The sequence below is a fragment of the Callithrix jacchus genome, chromosome 8 (genome assembly GCF_049354715.1).
Source record: "Callithrix jacchus isolate 240 chromosome 8, calJac240_pri, whole genome shotgun sequence".
In the NCBI taxonomy this organism is placed as follows: Eukaryota; Metazoa; Chordata; class Mammalia; order Primates; family Cebidae; genus Callithrix; species Callithrix jacchus.
Window position 1 is genome coordinate 41,457,257 of NC_133509.1, and position 19,161 is coordinate 41,476,417.

Consider the following 19,161-nt stretch of genomic DNA (forward strand, 5'->3'; position numbering starts at 1 on the left):
TTTTATGGAATCACCTTAATCATAAGTGTCCATAAAATCGTGGGGTTTAATGTACATGTTATATTTTTCAAAATACACATTAGAAGAAATACTTGTCTATTAACATAAATACTTGGTGTGTACTACCTAAATCACACTGGGAAGCATGGCTTTAACACTGTGGCAGTCAAATCCTTTCCCTCTACCTTTCAAAACTGCACCCCAACTGAGGTAGTTCCTCATATCCCAGCACTCTTAGTTGATGATCCTTTCTTTCAATTAACTGAGAAAATTAAGTCACTCAGACATGAGCTTCCTCATTACTTCAACATCCCATCACTTCTTCTTCTGAGATATCCATATTAGTCTCTTTGATAATAATTTCACCTTTATTCCAGATTCCATCTTCTGACAACTCACTTCCTTTAATAATACTTATATTTATTTTATCTTCAACTGATCTCTCTTCTTTGGTCTTGTTGCCTTTGTTTACATATATTTAGTTTAGAAATATTTATTATCTGCTACGTGTTAGAGACTGTGCAAGGATTCTAGGGGTGTCAATAAGAAAGACAAAGAAAGTCACGAACCTCAAGGAGCTTCCTGGTGTCTGAGGAGGCAGGCAGGCCTGCCCTGAATCAACCCATAGTGTGATAGGTGCTATGTTAATGGGAATGCAAGAGTGTCCAGGGAGGAAACAGAATTTGAGCTTGAAGCCAAAATTGGGAAGGATTTCCCTCAGGGGAGGGAATAAAATTTCATGTTATTGTTATTATCTTTCTCAGATAATTGTGGTGTTTTTTTTTTTTTTTTTTAAATAAAAGGAAGTTGAATTTAGGTGGAGATAAAAGAGCTCTGGTGTGAAAATTGTGCACTCAATTTGTAATTGTGCACTTTAAAAGTGTGCAGTTTATTAAATGTATTATAAATTTACCTTAATAAACTTGAAAAAACAAATGGATAGATTGGAGAGCAGAGTAAGGTGGCTTGGCCAGTGTCACACAGCCAGCTAGTAACTGGAAATCGTTTGGGAAAGGGCAAAGTTAAACTTTGTGAAGGAGCAAGAAGCTCAAGAAAACTGAAGAAATCTGGGGAAAGTAACTGGGGTTCAGGTAGGCCAGCATGAGATTAACTTTAACCACAGCAGACTATGAAGCAAGCAGCCTCTGCAGCCCCTGGAACCTGACTTTCAGTCCATGGGAACATGCCAGTCTAAGCTATGACCTGCTTTATTGCAGTATTCACTTTATTAGAGAGGTCTGGAATCAAACCCACAACAGAACCAGAAATATCTTTGACATATGCCTGTAATGCCTAAGTTTAAATCACAAATATTTTACATTTCCTGGTTTTGTGACCCAGCAAGCTTATTTTGTCATCCATGAAAGGAGATCAATTATCTACTGCACCTGGCTATAATGAGTAAGGAGACAGCATGTACCAGTGGGTCAGGCCCTCTGGTTAGTGAACCTGGATTCAAATGACAACTTTACCTAAAGTAACCTTGAGAAGGTTACTTTAGAATTCGGTGCTGGATTTTGATTAATAAAATGAGGATAAATAATAATATCAATCTACTGGGGTTGATGTGAGTAAATAATCCTTGGAAATCATTAATTAGTAAGCATTCAATAAATGTTAGACTCTATTATCAGAAGGGTTTTAACACTCAAAATCTATGTAAATCTTGCTAAGTAAACAATATTAGGATAAATGGAATTCTTGTCATTTCTAATTCTTCATTCCATCATTCATAACTTAGAGTAGATCCCATCTATTAAATGAATTAAGTAGGAGAGATAAAGGTAAAACTTCAAAAGTATAAAATTGGCAAATTAAAATAATTTAAATTTAAAAAGCAATTTGAGTTTTTCAAAATTCCACCACATTCTCATCTAATATGAATCGAATTGAGCCTATCCAAAATTTATATGTTGAAGTCCTAACTGGGAGTATCTCCAAGTATGGCCTTATTTGGACATAGGCTCATTGTGGATATAATTAAGTGAGAATGAGGTAATACTGGATTGGGGTGAGCTCCTAATGCCATCTGACTGGTGGTCATATAAAACAAGGAAATTTGCAGACAGATACACACAGAGAAAAAGTCAGATAAAGGTGAAGGCAGAGGTTAAGGTGACTTCTCCAGCCCAAGGAACACCAAAGATTGACAGCAAACCACCCAAAGCTAAGTAAGACATGGGACAGAATCTTTGTCTCAGCCTCAGAAGGAACCAACCGTGCTGACACTGTGATTTCAGAACTCCAGCTTCCGGAACTGTGAGACAATACATTTCTGTTGTATAAGTCACCCAGTGTGTGGCACTTCATTACACATTCCTAGAAAAGTAATACACCATTTGACAGAATCTGTTTCTTTCTAGTCAGAATGTAGATCTCAGTAACACATGTATCAATTCCTGAAACATATATTTAAATTTTAGTCTGAATCACACAATTGGTCATATAACAAAATCTATTCTCTGCCTCTTTGCGTAATGCATCTCTTTTCCATCTACATTATAGGCTCCTTGAGAAAATAATATATTCATTTATTAATTCAATAATTAATATCTAGTAAGGCCCTACTAAATGAAACATGGAAAAACACATGTTCCTGCCCTCTAGGAATTCACAACCTTCAAGTCAAATCCTAAGTATATAAAGAACCAACATAAAGTAGGTTGGCATAGGCATTCCTGAGGCACAACAGCAAAGCAACTTTCATTCCCATGGTGGTCAACAGTTCATCCCTTACACTTTGGCTTCTCGTGGAAAAATCCTGTGTTCTTCCAAGGACTAGTTACTTTCTTCCTTGGCCCTAACACCTACTTCTCTTCTTTCAACTTCACTATAGTCCTCTGCAATTATAACAATCCTTTTTTCCTCCCAGAATGAGCAAATGGCAGGCACTCCCATAAGCAGGAATATAGGCCTATATGGACAAGGCCTATTTGGAGATGCCTCCCTAATGCTCACGATTCTAGTGTTTTCTGACTCTGCCCTACCAACCAGGAATGCCTGCCAGGGAAGACTTTAAACTCATCTTTTGCACTAAAGGATTCTAACAGAAATTAGGCCAAAACAGACTTTCATCAGCAAGACTATGAATGCAGAATGCCATGGTGGTTTGGAAAAAGAGGTAGAGGAACTGCAAAATTTGCCGCTCATAATCTGAAGGAACTGTAGCCTTACTGAAGATCTCTGTGGATTTTCTGTCGTGAGCCAAGACAACCCTCACCTCTGTTTCATGGACCCTATCTCACCACTTTATTACTCAAAATTTTCCCTCGTCCCAGCTCCTCCTGCTTTCCCTTATTCCTAAAGACCTTCCACCTTCTGCCTTCACTGTCCTTGCCTCTTTTTCCCTGTGTTAAGGCATAGTGTTATGTATTCAATTTAACAACTGTTTACTGAATGACAACTGTGTGGTTGACCTTGCACTGGTGGCTTTCCCATGCATTTTCTCAAGTAATTTACACACCTACCATTACTGTTATTAGGAAAAGAAGGCTCAGCAAATCTCAATCCCCTGGCTAGGATTACATCCCTAGATCTGTATGACCTCAAAGCCCATCCCACTTCTTATAGGCTTGAAAGTGAGAGTTCATAATGATGACATCATTACCTGTTTACAGTTCCATACAGACAAACCAGTCCACCTATTTCTTAAAAAAAAAAAAAAGAAACAAAACAAAACAGACACAACTTAGATCCAACCACAGGGGCGATTAGGATGCCAAATCACTCTTTAGTGTAAGAGTAATTCTACAAGCACATTGTCTCTACTTAATATATAAAACTTATTCATTACATATGTGGAAGTGTATGCATGGGCCAGAGTGTTTTCAAAGCATCCGGACTCAAAATATAAACACTAAAAAGCTCATTGTAACAGTAGCATCAAGGAAAAAGACTCATAATACACAGTGTGAGATTTCCACATTGGGATGATTTCAATGCAGTTTATGACATAAAAGTTAGTGGAGGGAGACAGGAAAGGGCTTGCCTGAACCTACAGGCCAACAAAAACCAGGCAGTATAAGGCTCTATGGCACTTTCTAAAACATCCTGGCCTCTGCTTATTCTAAGAAAAAAAAAAATCCTTGGCAAAGAGGATCCCTCTTCTCTCTGCTCTGCTTGATTTTCACTGACCAAAGAAGTCACTGTCCAGTGATATCAAGAAATTCTGTCCCTAGGGCATAAATAGATAACCAACACCTACAGTTCATGAGTGTATAAGAGCCTGAGAGGCCTGGAATCGATCCAACACATTTTAACTAGCAAGAAACTACCTGGTAATACCTTGTTTGTATTTCTTGGAGGAGGGACACAAGAAACACTTATTTCATTCCATACAATAATTCACCACAATCAGAGAGAGCACAGCAAGGGCAACACCATCTCCCAGCTGCTGATTACATCAAAGGCTTGCAGCACAAATTCAATTTTATGATGTTAATCTCAGCCTGCCACTCAGAAACTTTCTCTGAGGGATATGATTTTTCTCTGGATTTCATTTTAAGAATGATTTTCTTCATCCACAATCAATAAAGATATGTTTTCATCAAAAGACTCTATCTTGGCAGAATTCAATTGGCTATTTCATTCCCTTTTGGTGACACAATATTAATTAAAATAGTTTATGTTGCACCTCAACTGGAAAAAGAGGCAGTGAAAATAGCAGCTACTCAGAACACATGTTCTGTATACATCAACATGGAAGGCAGAAAATAATTTTCTCCTTCCCCAGGCGACAGCTATTAGCTATTCAAGAGAGTTGCTCTAACTTGGTTTATCTCTGTGATCTCACTGGAAAAAAAATAAAGTCCTTACTGTTTATATTTTCTGTTGAGTAGGAAATCAAAATGCATATAAAGAAGATGCTTTAAATGCTTACATCCCAGTTAATCAAGAGGAGGGGAAATAATTATCCGTGTGCCTATGTGGCATAAAGGGCCATCAGCATCACATTCATTATTTCCTTTAACTAAAAATTGATGATGTTATTACAAATTCTTTTATTTTCAGTTTATTAATAATAATTATACCTGAATGCCTTGTATTTCTCAAAAACAGGCATACAGATTCTCAAAAGCAGGCATATAGAGTCAGCACAGGCTTTTGCACATTTAAGAAAGAGGAAAAAACTATGCAATGCATTACAGAAAATAAAGCAATTTTGTTTTAACACTGGTTTGGGAAGTGGCAGTTAACTCATTTAACAAACATTTATGAAGCACCTACTGTGTTCTTGACTCTGGTTTCCTCTTGAGGCCGAGATGAAGGTCCCACTTTCTATCCCATGATTCTGACAGACCATGGGGCCTCCATTACCACAGAGAGAGGGGATGGGGCCTGGTTCCCACAAAGTAGGTAGAGAGTGCAGCAGAGGCTACACTTAACCCTACTGGGACTCCTCCAGGAGAGTTTCTCCAAGGAAGTCCAATCACTGAAATATTCAGCTGGTAATTTACATATGCAGTCTAAAAAAGTGGGTGGCATTGCTCAGTCTCTAATAAAAAAGGTAGTCTCCACCAACCTCACCTTCTCACTTCCCCATTCTGAAGTCATCTATTCATTATTCCTCTTTTTCTTTTTTTTTCCCAAGTAATTGAAACATTCAATGCCCAAACTAAATACTTCAAGTTTGGCTCATTATTCCTCTTAACATAAGAAAGTGGTAACAAAGAAAGTAGGGGTACTGATACCCTAAGGAGAATAAGGATTTCACAGGACTCTGGGTAGATATCACTCAACAGTGCATTTGTTCAAAGAATGACTTTAATTTGAGAGTGCTCAAAGCATACCTTTCACTGGATTTCTATCTAAAACAAAACAAAAAAAAAGCATCGATTTAAGGACTAGCATGGAAATTTACAGAAATCTGGTTCAAGCCCCTATTTTATAAATTAATAAAGCAACATAAAGGTAAGCTACTTGGTTAAAAGCAAGGGAACTAAAGTTTAGATTTTTCTAGATATTTGACCAGATATGATAAGCCCTAGACAGAGAGATTACACTGTTCTCCAAAATGTCTATGTAAATGTGTACACTGATGCTGAAAAAAATTGGTTAAAAAAAGAAGAAAGCTCCCAGCAGCATCAGAATCACCTGTGAGGCTTATTAAAATGCAGATTCCTACACCCCACACTGGATGAAACAAATCAGAGCTTTTAAGGGTTTAAATTTAAACTAGCTTTCAAAAGTCATTCTTATTCACATTAGAGTCTAAGGAACTTGAATCTATCTCAGTATCCCCAACCTCATATATAACACAATGAATAAAATATTCAAATTAATTAATAAATTGAAGAAAAATATACTGAATGAATAAATGATCAAAAAGAAAAATTCTCACAAAAAGCTCTTACTCAGGATCGGTTTTCATGATCTAGGAAGAACCAATCCCTGACCTGATCTGGCCTTCCATAGCAAAGAGGCCTAGCCTGGAACCCTAACCTCAAATGACCAAAACCTAAAGTAACTCACTTCTCTTACTGTCTACTATTGCCTACATGGAACGTAGAATTTTTCCACATGCTGATGGCATTGCAAAAACACCGTGTAAGGTCTTTTCTTTGAAATCCATGTAGGGAAAATGACTTAAAAAGTATTCAATTGTTCGGCCAATTGGCACAATCTTTGCAACAGGAAAAACTCATGCATGATCAAATTGTACTTTTGAGGCAAGTTCTTCCAAATAAAAAAGGATTTAAAAAGCTAGCAATACTAAAGGCAAATCACAAAAGTGCACAATTCTATAACAAATTCCTTCCAAAATGTTCAGTTTGCATTTTGGTGCCCCAAACAATGAATCAGGTTTTACTATATACTCCACACTAAAATGTTTCTAAGACCCAGTTCAATAGCTCAGACTGAAGCAATGACTGGAGCAGGAAGCATGGCTAAAAATGGCCACAGATCTTATCGTGTAAATGTAAGAACGTTGACCTCTCTAGCAAGAGAACAACTCAAAGAGGGAGGAACTCATTTCACAGAGCCTGGCTCCAAAACATAAGCTAACAACATAGCCTTAGTAGAAGGAGAGCTTATAGTGGTTGAAAGGAAGGGTAATGGTGGTAGAAGCATAGAATCTCATATTTCATTCTAAACAAGAACAGTTAAATCATTTCTTGGCCTGCTTTAGTACTATGCATGAAAGGCTTAAATCCCATCGAGATTTAGAGTAGTGTTCAGCTGTCTCTAAACAAGAGAAGGACGGAGTGGAAGGCACAACTTTGATTGCACCAGGTAAGTTAGTGTTTTATATACAACTAAGTCTCACAATTATGTTGTGAGCTAGATACTCTTATATGATAGGCTTGAAGATTAAATCTCTACCTAATAATGTAAAATAATAAGACCCCCATTTGACACATGAGGAAACTGTAGCTCAGAAGTCAAACACTTTACTAAGGTCCCATAGCCAGTAAAAGATGGGACACAGGAGGACAGCATGCCATGATTTGCAGTTGTCATGTTTTGTCTCTCTAGCATACCTTCACACAAACTTCTGCCTTGGCCTGGAGTGCTTTTTCTCAGTACTTCCACCTAGCAAACTTCTACAAAACTGGAACTTTCAAAACTAGAGCTAAATTTTCACTGCTTTGAGCTTGTCCTAGTGAATGTTTAGCACTCCTCAACCCTCAGCCTTCCCTTTGCCAATCAGAGCACTTATTACTCTGCTCTAATTATTACTGTTATATGAACAATTCCCTGAATGCATACATTGAGGACATGGGGCAAGGATGGTGGGGTGGTCCTTGTTCTCTTTTGCACTCTGCTGCCAGGGAGCTTTACATATAACAATACAAAAAAATGTTGAAAGGGAGCAAAAGAATTAGCATATCAGTTATGTATGAATATGATATGGCTTCAATAGCTGCCTCTCTTTGCTCCTCCTTCTTCTCCCAGAAAAGTCAGTTTGTAAATGTTCATCTTGAGAGTAACTCTGAAGTATATACAAAGAACAAAGGGCAGATGGAAAAAAGTATCCTTGGCTATAGACATGCATTCTGATTTATACTACAGCAATCTAAAATCATAACAGCTTTCTAGGCTGATGTGGTTTTGAGGGACTGTGTTAAAGAAAAACTTCTCTTCCTGGGCCCACAAGGGGCGTGGTTTCAAAGGCAGGAGTTTCCCACCTCCACCCTCTCCATCTGGGGACCCGAGGGGTTTCAAATGTGAAGTTCTTTGACTAGGTTTCCCATGCATGGGCGAGGTAGAAAAATCAAGGTGGGCGTCTTTGTCTAAAAAGCTCGTGGAAACCTCTGGAAGGAGGCTCTGTTATGGACCAAGCAGCCAATCTGGTATGAGTCGAAGATCATACCTAGAGGAATCACTCTAGAGGAATTTTGAAAGAACTCCTCTCATTGGACGAGAACATGAATAGGAGGGAATAACTCAAGGGTTAAAATTCCACTACTCCCTCCCTATATAGAATCCTTCTCTGGATCCCCTCCCATGGCAGCATGGGAGCTGTCTCTCTTTCTCTCTCTTTCTAATAAATTGCTCTCTGCAAAACTCTTTGGGTCCATGATATATATTTGAACAGCAAACTCACCACACCTCTGGGGCCCCTTTCCCCATTCTTCAGAGTAGGAGTGGCCAAGAACCTTGGATTGGGGAATTGAACGTGTCTTTGGGACACCCCCACATCCCCCACACCCTGCCCTGTTACATCTTTTTGGCGAGCCAGTCAGGAGAACATTGGATTTCAAAGCAGTGAGTGGTATCGGACCCCTTTTGCTAGCTAATCTGTCCTTTCACTTCTTTAAAATTTGTTAAGGAGGTAAAGACTGGGCACAGTGGTGCAGGCAAGGCTGGGTGGCACCGCCTGTGGAGAGCACCAGACCACCAGGCCTGCATGGGGCCATGCGTGGAGGCAGCGGCTGGGCCCTGGCTGCTGAAGCGGCAGCTGCCTATGCAAGCCATGCCCAGCCTTTCAAAATCATGGTCTAAAGACACAGATGTCAGGCTTTTTCTGAACGAGCTTCCCTGTCTTGCTGTTCTTTGTTTCTCTGGGCCTAGCTGAGGGCCCGCCAGAGGAAAGAGCAAGGTCTTGAACTCCCAGTTCAGTCTGGTTGAGGTTGAGGCCCCACTTAAACCTCCAAAGAAAAAGCCACCTATGCAAGCCACACCCAGCCTTTCAGGCCCTGACCTCCTGGATCCAGATTTCTGTAAGGCAAACTTCTTCCCAGCTGTTTCCTCTAAGATATTTCCTACACATGAGGGCCTCCTGCAATACACAGGGCCAGTTCCCTTAGTCAGCAGTGCTAGGTTATGTCCTAACAGAGCCAGAGTCTTTCAGTGGGTACTGGAGGCTATAAGACATTGTGTTTCTTGTCACCCACAATTTCCCAATCCAACTGAGTGATGCCAGAATCCAGTGATGTATGATTTGTCTTGCCTAGGATTGGCTCTCCATACGGCAGGACTTCTCCATCTAGAATTCCATAGTCAGAATGGGTCCGAGGCCCCACAACCATAGGGCATATTCCTATAATGAAGAATAGGGTAGGGGAGAAGGCATGGGTCCCGAGGGCATAGTTCCCACCTCGGGCATGTGGCCAGCCATTACCATTACCTTCTTTAAGATTATTGTGCTTAGAGGCCCCTCTCAAGAAGTTTATTCTCCTGGGGCAGTTTTATGGTCAGGCCTATGTTAATTGAACTCTTGCTAGGGAATGTTGGAATCCATTGCCAAAGCTCACTGGCCTAGTTCTTCAAGGATGCACTGGTACAGGGCCACTAAACCTGGCAGTCCCCATGTCTTTAAGGTGGCCATAAGGACATTCAGACAGTGAGTGTGTTTGCATGATGTTGGTAAGCATGACTAAAGCTGGAACATGGGAGGGCCCAGAAGATGATCATGCATCTAGGGTGCAAGGAAACTATAAGGTGCTATAACTGGGGATGCCCCAGGGCTAGCAGTTGCAAGGAATAGCAGGCGATGCAGGCATCCCCGTGTTCAATTTCAGATGTGTGCGAATCTTCCCAAGGCAAAGTCGCCCTTCAAGTGTATCCTTGATAACTTGGACCAATTTTACCTATGATATTTGAAGAAGCAGCAGCTCATTTTTCTTTGCCAAATAGTGTGGCTGTGATACTCTCCGCTCAGTGGAGAAACCGGGCCTCCTAAGGGAAGTATAAATTATAACACCCTTTACAATTAGATGTGTTCTGTAAGAGGGAAGGTAAATGGATTGAGGTCCCATATGTGCAAGTTTTCTTTTCTTTGAGAGATAATCCTTGGCTACGTAAGGCCTGAAACCTATACCTTACCGCCCCTCCTCAGGACTACCCCCATATTTAGCTCCTCCCTCCACTGATACTGACCAGATCTCCTCAGCTCCTATAACCCAAGAGGAGTCAGGGAAGAAGGCCAAAGAGACCAACACACCTCAGGCTACTAGGATGCCCCAACTCTTTCCCCTACAGGCAGCAGGATGAGAATTTGGCCCCACCAAAGTACATAGCCCCTTTTCACTTTCTGACTTAAAGCAAATCAGGGCAGACTTAGGAAAATTTTCAGATGACCCGGACAAGTACGCAGATGTTCTGCAGGGCCTGGGTCAGTCCTTTGAATTATATTGGAAAGATATAATGTTAGTGCTTAGTCAGACCTTAACCAGCAATGAGAGAGAGGCTGCTTTAGTACTGGCTCAAGAGCTTGGGGACACCTGGTACCTTAGTCAAGTACATGACCAAATGATGCCAGAGGAGAAAAAATTCCCTACAGTTAGACAAGTAGTCCCTAGCACAAACCTTCACTGGGATCCTGACTCAGAACAGGGGGACAGGAGTCATAGGCACCTATTGACCTGCATACTTGCGGGATTAAGGTGAACTAGGAAAAAGCCCATGAACTATGCAGTGTTATCCACCATAACTCAGGGAAAGGAAGAAAACCCAACAGCCTTCCTTGAGCAGTTACCGGTGGCCTTAAGTAAGTATAGTCCCCTGTCACCAGACTCCATTGAGGGTCAGCTAATACTAAAAGACAAATTTACTATGCAATCAGCAGCAGACATTAGGAGGGGGCCAGAACAGTATCTAAAATCATTACTAAATCTAGCAACCTTGGTGTTCTATAATAGACATAGGAGGAACAGGCTGAAAGGAACAGGAGGGACCAGAGAAAGGCCGCAGCCCTAGTCATGGCCTTCAGCAAGCAGACCCAAGGGGCTCGGAAGAGGGAAGGGCTTGGGTTAGCCGCCAGGCTGGCAGAACTTGCTACCACTGTGGCCTACCGGGACACGTTAAGAGAGATCATCCCCAGAGAATGGACCACCTCCTTGTCCTTGCCCACTGTGCCAAGGGGATCACTGGAAAGCACATTGTCCCAGGGGACGAAGGTTCCCAGGGCCTGAGGTAGCTAACCAGATGACCTAATAGCAAGTCTGAGGGTGCCCGGGGCAAGCACAAGCACAAGCCAACACCGTCACCAAGCCCCGGTTAAAGCTGACCATAGAGGGCCAGGAGGTCGATCTCCTCCTGGACACTGGTGTGGCCTTCTCAGTTTTGCTTTCTTGTCCTGGATGATTGTCCTCCAAGTCTGTAAATGTCCGAGGAGTCCTAGGGCAAGCAGTTTCCTGATGTTACTCCCAGTCCCTAAGTTGCAACTGGGGAGAGGTACTCTTCTCCCATGCCTTCCTCATCATGCCAGAAAGTCCCACTCCCTTACTAGGGCAGGACCTGTTAGCCAGAGCAGGAGCCATTATCTATATGAACATCGTCAGTGAGGAAATCCCTATCTACTGCCCATTATTTGAATACGGGATTAATCCTGAGTTTTGGGCAATGGAGGGACAATTTGGGAAGGCAAAAAATGCATGCCCAATTTGAATAAAGCTAAAGGATCCCACTTATTTTTCTTACCAAAGACAGTACCCCCTAAGACCAGAAGCCAAAAAGGGGCTGCAGGATATTGTATGAAACTTAAAAGCTCAGGGTCAGGTAAAGTCCTGTAACAGCTCTTGTAATACTCCAATTTTATGAGTATAAGAACCTAATGGACAATGGAGGCCAGTGCAAGACCTCAGGCTTATTAATGAAGCTGTGATCCCTTTATACCCAGCTATACCCAACCCATACACCCTGCTCTCTCAAATACCAGGAGAGGTACAATGGTTTACAGTCCTGAAACTTAAGGATACCTTCTTCGGTGTGCCATTACGTCCTGACTCCCAGTTTCTGTTTGCCTTTGAAGACCCTTTAGACCAGAATTCTCAGCTCACCTGTACAGTGTTACCCCAGGGCTTTTGAGATAGCCCCCCCTGTTTAGCCAGGCTCTAGCCCAGGACCTTAGTCATTTTTCATATTCAGGTACCCTGGTTCTTCAATATGTGGATGACTTACTTTTAGCTGCTAACTCAGAAACCCAGTGTCAGCAGGCCACCCAGGGCCTTCTAAACTTTCTAGCCACATGTGGATATAAGGTTTCCAAATCAAAAGCCCAACTCTGTAGGCAAGAGGTAAAATACCTAGGGTTTGTCTTGTCTAAGGGACAATCTCCCTCGTACAGCCTTTTGCATTCTTTACGGAAGACACTATTGGCACATTTTAACATTGAAGGAATAAAAACGGCAAAGGAATATAAGCGATGTTTACAAAAAAGCGGCACAAGACCAACTTAGCCACAAGTACTTGCATGACAGAAGAGGTTGCTTTCCTTTTGGGCTGGTTAGTAAGTGGTGAGAGCTAGACAGGGAAGAAAGATGTGGTGCTTTGGCAGTCACAATGGGAAGGGCTGGAGGAATGAACGCTTGTGGTAAACAGATTCCCAACAGGTGACCTAGTCTCCAATAGTTGACCTTGAACTCATTTAGCACAAAACTAGGAGGGGGGCCAAAGACAAACGTACCATACACCTACATTTTGTTTAATAGAATGTCGTTAACTGTATTGAAATGGATACAAAAATGCTCTAATAAATGAGGAAGATAGTACAAGGAAGCACTTGTTTCCAAAGGGAGGATTCCCAGTGCATCACCTTTTCCAGATTTTGTCAACACAGACAGTCCCCCCTTTATCCTCCTGCCTCTCATCCAACTTTACAAGAGGCAAAAGTATTGTCCCTGCAGTCTTTATTGCCGACTCAGCCCAACCGGCAGAGCGAGGAATGTTTCCCCAGCTCTGTCCCCGCATCCCCAAGCTGTCACACTCCAGCAGGCTCAGCCCTATCCGGTAGTTTTCTCTGCCCCTGAACTCAGCTTTAAAGTTGATTTGACCTAAAATTAAAGTTTTTTTTTTAATAAAATAAATTAATTAATTCAACTGATTCAGTTCCGTGGAATTTCAATTCCCTAGTTCCAAGAAAGTATCCTAAGTGAAAGGCAGGTTCCTAAACCTATCTGGGGCTCACTCCTCTCAGGAGCCCAGGTAGGGATACTGCGGAATGAGCAGCTTTGTTCACTCCCGATGCCACATCTGGGTAAGAGTTTGAAGAGGGACTTTTCCGAATCCCAAGGGCAAGAACTGAGAGCAAAAGGAAGAGGTTAGAGACAGCGCTGCGCACGCCCACCCTCTTTCCCGCCCAGATGTATCCAAGCGCGGGCCAGGCCCAGTCCCCTTCTGCTCCGGGCTCTAAGGGCCGGCAGGCGCGCGGCTGCACCAGCCAGGCGCAGCCGAAGACCCCCGCCTGCGACCGGGCAGCCCGAGCTGAGCTCTGGGGGTGCCTGCCTTACCTGAGCCGAGGGGCGGAGGAACAAAGGGGACTCGCAGACTGGCGCTGAGCAGCGGGGCAGCAGGCTGGAATGTCTCCCCTTAAGGTCACCGCTCCCGCCCCGCCCCAGCCCGCCCAGCCCGGCCCCCAGCGCGCAGACCCGGCCAGCTCTGGCCCCAGCCGCCCGCGGGCCAGAGTCCCCGCTCTCCCTTCCTGCAGCCCTAGCCCGCCGCCTCCCTCCCTCTCTCACTTGCGGTGGTGGCTGGAAAAGGCCTGACAGCAACCTGCGGTTTCCTGTCCTCTCAGGGCTGGAGAGAATTAGTTAGGGAGGGAGTACATCAAAAGAGCCCAGGTTACCTGAACTCTTGACCCTAGGCACTGGCAGAGAATGAACACCTCAATCTTTGTTGTTGTTGTTTGTTTTTGGGAGGACACTGTAGGTGTATATATTTATGGGGTATATGGCATATTTTGCTACAGACAAACAATGTGTAATAATTACATCAGGGTAAATGAGGTTTCCATCATCTCAAACATTTATCCCTTCTGTTCCAAACAATCCAATTATACTCCTTTAGTTCTTTTTAACTCCACCATTATATTATTATTGACTTCGTTCACCGGCTGTGCCACCAAGAAGTAGGTGTTATTCATTCTTTCTACCCGTTTACCATTCTCACCCCGCTCACTTCCCCACCCTACTCGTCCCTTCGCAGCCTTTGATATCCGTCCTCCTACTCTATCTTCATGAGTTCAATTGTTTTAATTTTTAGCGCCCACAAATAAGTGAGAACATGTGAATTTTGTCTTTCTGTGCCTGGCTTATTTAACTTAACATGATGATCTCCAGTTCCATCCATGTTGTTGCGAATGACAGGATCTCATTCTTTTTATTGCTGAATAGTACTCCACTGTGTATATGTATCACATTTTCCTTATCTGTTTGTTGGCTGATGGACAACTTAGGTTGATTCTAAATCTTGGCTATTGTGAACAGCGCTGCAGTAAACATGAGAGTGTAGATATCTCTTTGATATACTGATTTCCTTTCTTTTGGGTATATACCTAGCAATGGGATTGCTGGATCATATGGTAGTTCTATTTTCAGCTTTTTGGGAAATCTCCAAACTATTCTCCATGGTGGTTGTACTAAGGAGCTTAAACAACTCTATAGGAAAAAATGTAATAACTCAGCTTTAAAATGGGCAAAAGTCTTGGCGCAATGGCTCATGTTTGTAATCCTAGCACTTTTGGAGGTTGGGCTGGGTGAATCACTTTGAGGTCAGGAGTTCAAGACCATCCTGGCCAACATGGTGAAACTCTGTCTGTACTAAAAATACAAAAATTATCTGGGCATGGTGGTGAATGCCTGTAGTTGATGCTTTTCCAGAGACTGAGGCAGAAGAATCACTTGAACCTGGGAGGTGGAGGCTTCAGTGAGCTGAGATTGCACCACTGCAGTCCAACCTGGGTGACAGAGTGAGACTCCATCTCTAAATAAATAAATAAATATAAAAATGGGCAAAAGACCCAAAAAGAAATTTTTCAAAAGAAGATATACAATTGGCAAACAGGCATATGAAAAGGTGCTCAACATAATTGATTATCAGAGAAATACAAATCAAAACAACGATACCATCTTATCCAAGTTCAAATGGCTCATATCTAAAAGACAGGCAATAGCAAATGCTGGCAAGGCTGTGGAGAGAAGGGAACCCTCATACACTGTTGGTGGCAACATAAATTAGTACAACCACTAGGGAGAACAGTTTGAAGGCTCCTCAAAAAACTAAAAATAAAGCTACCATATGATCCAGCAATCCCACTGCTGGGCGTATACCCAAAAGAAAAGAAATCAGTATATCCAGGATCTTTAGATAAGGGAGGGAAGGACGTTTTCCTCAGGACTGCAGCCTCTTGGGCATGGTGGCTCATATCTGTAATCTCAGCACTTTAGAAGGCTGAGGTGGATGGATTGCTTGAGCCCAAGAGTTTGAGACCAGCCTGGACAATTTGAGGAGACCCCTGTCTCCACAAAAAATATAAAAATTAGCCAGGTGTGGTGGCTGCACACCTGCAGTACCAGCTACTCTGGAGTCTGAGTCTGCACGGTTGAGGCTTCAGCTAGCCCTGATTGTACCACGGTACTCCAGCCTAAGAGACAGAGCAAGACTCTGTCAGCAAACAAAAAATGTAGCCTGAGTAGGGAAAAGCTATCAGAAGTCTCAAGAGGGGGTGAAAAATTCAGCATGGAAACCAGCATTCCAGCCTGCTGTGGATGGACCAAGTACCTCACCTGAATGACTGGGTGGTTTAGAAAAACATGGGGTAGGGAGACACTGCTTTTTTTTTTTTTTTTTTTAAGTTTTCTCAGTCACATGACTTTACCCTCCAAATCCTGTTGGCTCCTTAGTCTTGGATTCTAAAACTCCTAGAAGCAGGTTGGGGAGAGATTTTAACTGCTCCTTTTTTTCACTGATATATGACTTCCCAAATGTTAAGGCTATTTGGCAAAACCAATGCAAGATCGCAGGTTTTCCACCTCTTAAACCTCACACATCCTGGGTCTTCCTGCATTCAATGTTTCCTACTAGAACATTCCTCTCGCTTTCTGCATCCTCTGGGCCTGGTTTGTTTCTATTTGGGATTCATCTGGAACCTCACTTCCCCCATGCAGTTTGCGTGTGCCTGTTACTCACTCTTAATGTACCTTGTTTCCTCTGTCATGACACTTGTCACAACTACCATTTCTTGTGCGTTGGTCTTCCCTGCTTGACTGTAAGCTCTGTAAAGGAAGGGACACCAAGTGTGTAGCAGATACCTAAGATATGTTGCTGAATGATGTGCCTGGAACAGTCAACTGTTAAGGCACTTCCAGCCATCAACTCTATAATGAATTTCCCTTACCAGTCCTTTCCTTCTAAGTCTGCAGATTCTTATATCAAAGTTAATGTCTCCACACATCCCCTCATCCCCAAGACTTCATGCCACCTCTTGAGCAGAGCCTTCTCCATAGTCTTCATAGTCACAAGTGTAGAAAGAAGTCTAAACCTGGTTGCTCTCTTCTGAGCTCTGCGGTAGCTGGCTTAGTGGTCTTAGAGATCCTCAATCTCTCTGTGTCTCAGATCAGGGCTGACTTACCCATTAGACACAGTGCCTAGGATCCATGATAATTTGGGGGCCCACAAAATGGGGGCAGAGAGAAAAGAAAAAAAAGAATATTTAAGTCAAAAAAGTCTTGTAATACATAATTTTAATGTATTGGTCTTTGCACCAATATAGTTACTGACCATGTTGATCTTTACCCAAGTCCTGTGATCCTGGAAAACATGGAGGGTTGAAGGAACCCTCCCACCCCTTAGTGTTCCAGAAAACAGCTTATACAAGGAAACATCCTTTCCCATGTGACGTAGATAAGACTTGCTGATGCCAACCTTGTTTTTTTTATAACAAAGCTGAACATAGATGCTCCACATTCCATTCTTTGCATCATTAATGATTAGCTGAACTGTTTCACCCACTGACCAATGTGGATAAAATACCTGCTTCCTTGAATTGACCCAAATTTAGTTAGTGTTCTCTCTTTCCTCTGGCCCCTGAACTTGGACCTGCCTTTTGCTTGAGCCATCATACAACCCCTCCTTAAGATTCCCTCCTGAAAATAGCAGGATCATAGGGTAGAATTTTCTATTTTCTACTGTAAGATTATTCATCCTGGCTCATTCCACTTTTTGACATCCTGTTCTTTCCAGCATTGTTTGTTCTTTCGTAGAGAGAAAAAATCTTTTACTGCCTAACCCTTCAGAGATTTGCATATCTCAGGGTCAAAGTTTCCTTCAAAATGCAATAGTCCGTTTGCTGAGAATGATGTTCTCCAGATTCATAGGAGGGTGATGAAAAATGAGAACACATGGACTCAGGGAGGGGAGTACTAAACACTGGGGTCTATTGGGGGGAAAAGGGGAGGGCCAGTGGGGGGGTAGCTGGGGAGGGATAGCCTGGGGAAAAAATGACAAATATGGGTGAAGGGGAGAAAGGAAGCAAAACACACTGCCATGTGTGGACCTATGCAGCTGTCTTGCACGTTCTGCACATGTACCCCAAAACCTAAAATGCAATAAAAAATTTTAAAAAAATAACAATAAAAAAAATGCAATAGTCCCACTTCTCTTGCAAGTCACTTTCTCTCCTTTGCAGGAGAGAGAAATTGTACTCTTTTAGAATGAAAGTCTTTGCTTACCTGAGTCTATATATTTAATTTGACATTGTAGGATATAATTTTTAATATCATTTATAAATGAAGAGGCCTCCCCAAAGCAAAAATTTCCACTAAAATCATAACGTGAACTTGCCTCACATTCCTGACTGTTAAACAGAGAAGCTGAATTAGGTAGACCAACAAAACGTTTTGCCAAAATTAATGAATTCAGAAGCAGAATTATGTGCTCTCGGTTAGTCAGTAGGAAGCAACTGACAGAATGATGTGCACACCTCATTTATTTTATATCTGACTCATGAATTGCTATTTCTTTGACTGGACTCAGGGCTTTTCCTATGCCTGGCTTATGGGATAAAATAGAGGCCTCCAAGGCTTCCTTTCTGAAAGTTCCAGCACACAAGACCCTTGATGGTATATCAAGCTATTTGTATTTTTCTGGTCCTGACACAGGGATATTGGTTGTGGTAATAGTATGTCCCTTCCTCATTTTATTTCTTATTTTCTTCTTCTTGTATTATATGATATTATAACAAAATGCTCTAAAAGTTCTAAAGTAAAAACAACATGATAGGCAATTTTATATCTCACCCATTCAGATGAGATTTCATAATTTTCCTAACTTATTTAAGAAGAGCTTACTTTGTGCTTGCTTCGACAGCACACACAGTAAACGTGGAACGAGGCAGAGAACACTGGCGTCTCCCCTGAACAAGGCTGACGTGCAAATGTATGAACTATTTCATTTTTATTTCATTTCATTTATTTGTTTATTCATTTTTTGAGACGGAGTTTCGCTGTTGTTACCCAGGCTGGAGTGCAATGGCACAATCTCGGCTCACCGCAACCTCCGGCTTCTAGGTTCAAGCAATTCTCCTGCCTCAGCCTCCCGAGTAGCTGGGACTACAGGCGCGTATCACCATGCCCAGCTAATTTTTGTATTTTTAGTAGAGACGGGGTTTCACCTTGTTGACCAGGGTGTTCTTGATCTCTTGACCTTGTGATCCACCCGCCTCAGCCTCCCAAAGTGCTGGGATTATAGGTGTGAGCCACCGCGCCCAGCCAGCATTTCATTTTTAAAAGTGAAATAAATAATAAATTTTCTTTAAAAAAATGGCTGGACTTTCAGTATATTTGTTTTCTAAGATTAAATATATATACATTAAAATATATAGAGAGAAAAAAAAAGGAAAAATAGATATCCCAAACCATAGCAATCTAAAAGAAAGTTGAGTATCCTTTTTTCAGTGTATTTCTTTCTTGCCTCTTTTAAAAAGTATTTATGTATTTGTAA

At 42.1% G+C, this 19,161-nt stretch overlaps 1 protein-coding gene and 1 non-coding gene across 2 annotated transcripts in view; one reads left to right on the top strand and one right to left on the bottom strand.

The window, feature by feature from the left end:
* The window catches only part of WDR72 (WD repeat domain 72), a 210,639-nt gene extending 196,913 nt beyond the window's left edge, over nucleotides 1-13,726 (bottom strand). Inside the window, exon 1 of the mRNA XM_009005469.5 lies at nucleotides 13,674-13,726. The gene's annotated coding sequence lies outside the window, so the exon portion shown is untranslated. The remainder of the gene's footprint in view (nucleotides 1-13,673) is intronic.
* A 4,786-nt stretch (nucleotides 13,727-18,512) lies between these two features.
* LOC118145302 (U6 spliceosomal RNA) lies at nucleotides 18,513-18,619 on the top strand. Its single transcript, XR_004730427.1, has one exon. It is a non-coding gene; the product is annotated as a U6 spliceosomal RNA (small nuclear RNA).
* The last annotated feature ends 542 nt before the right edge of the window (nucleotides 18,620-19,161 follow it).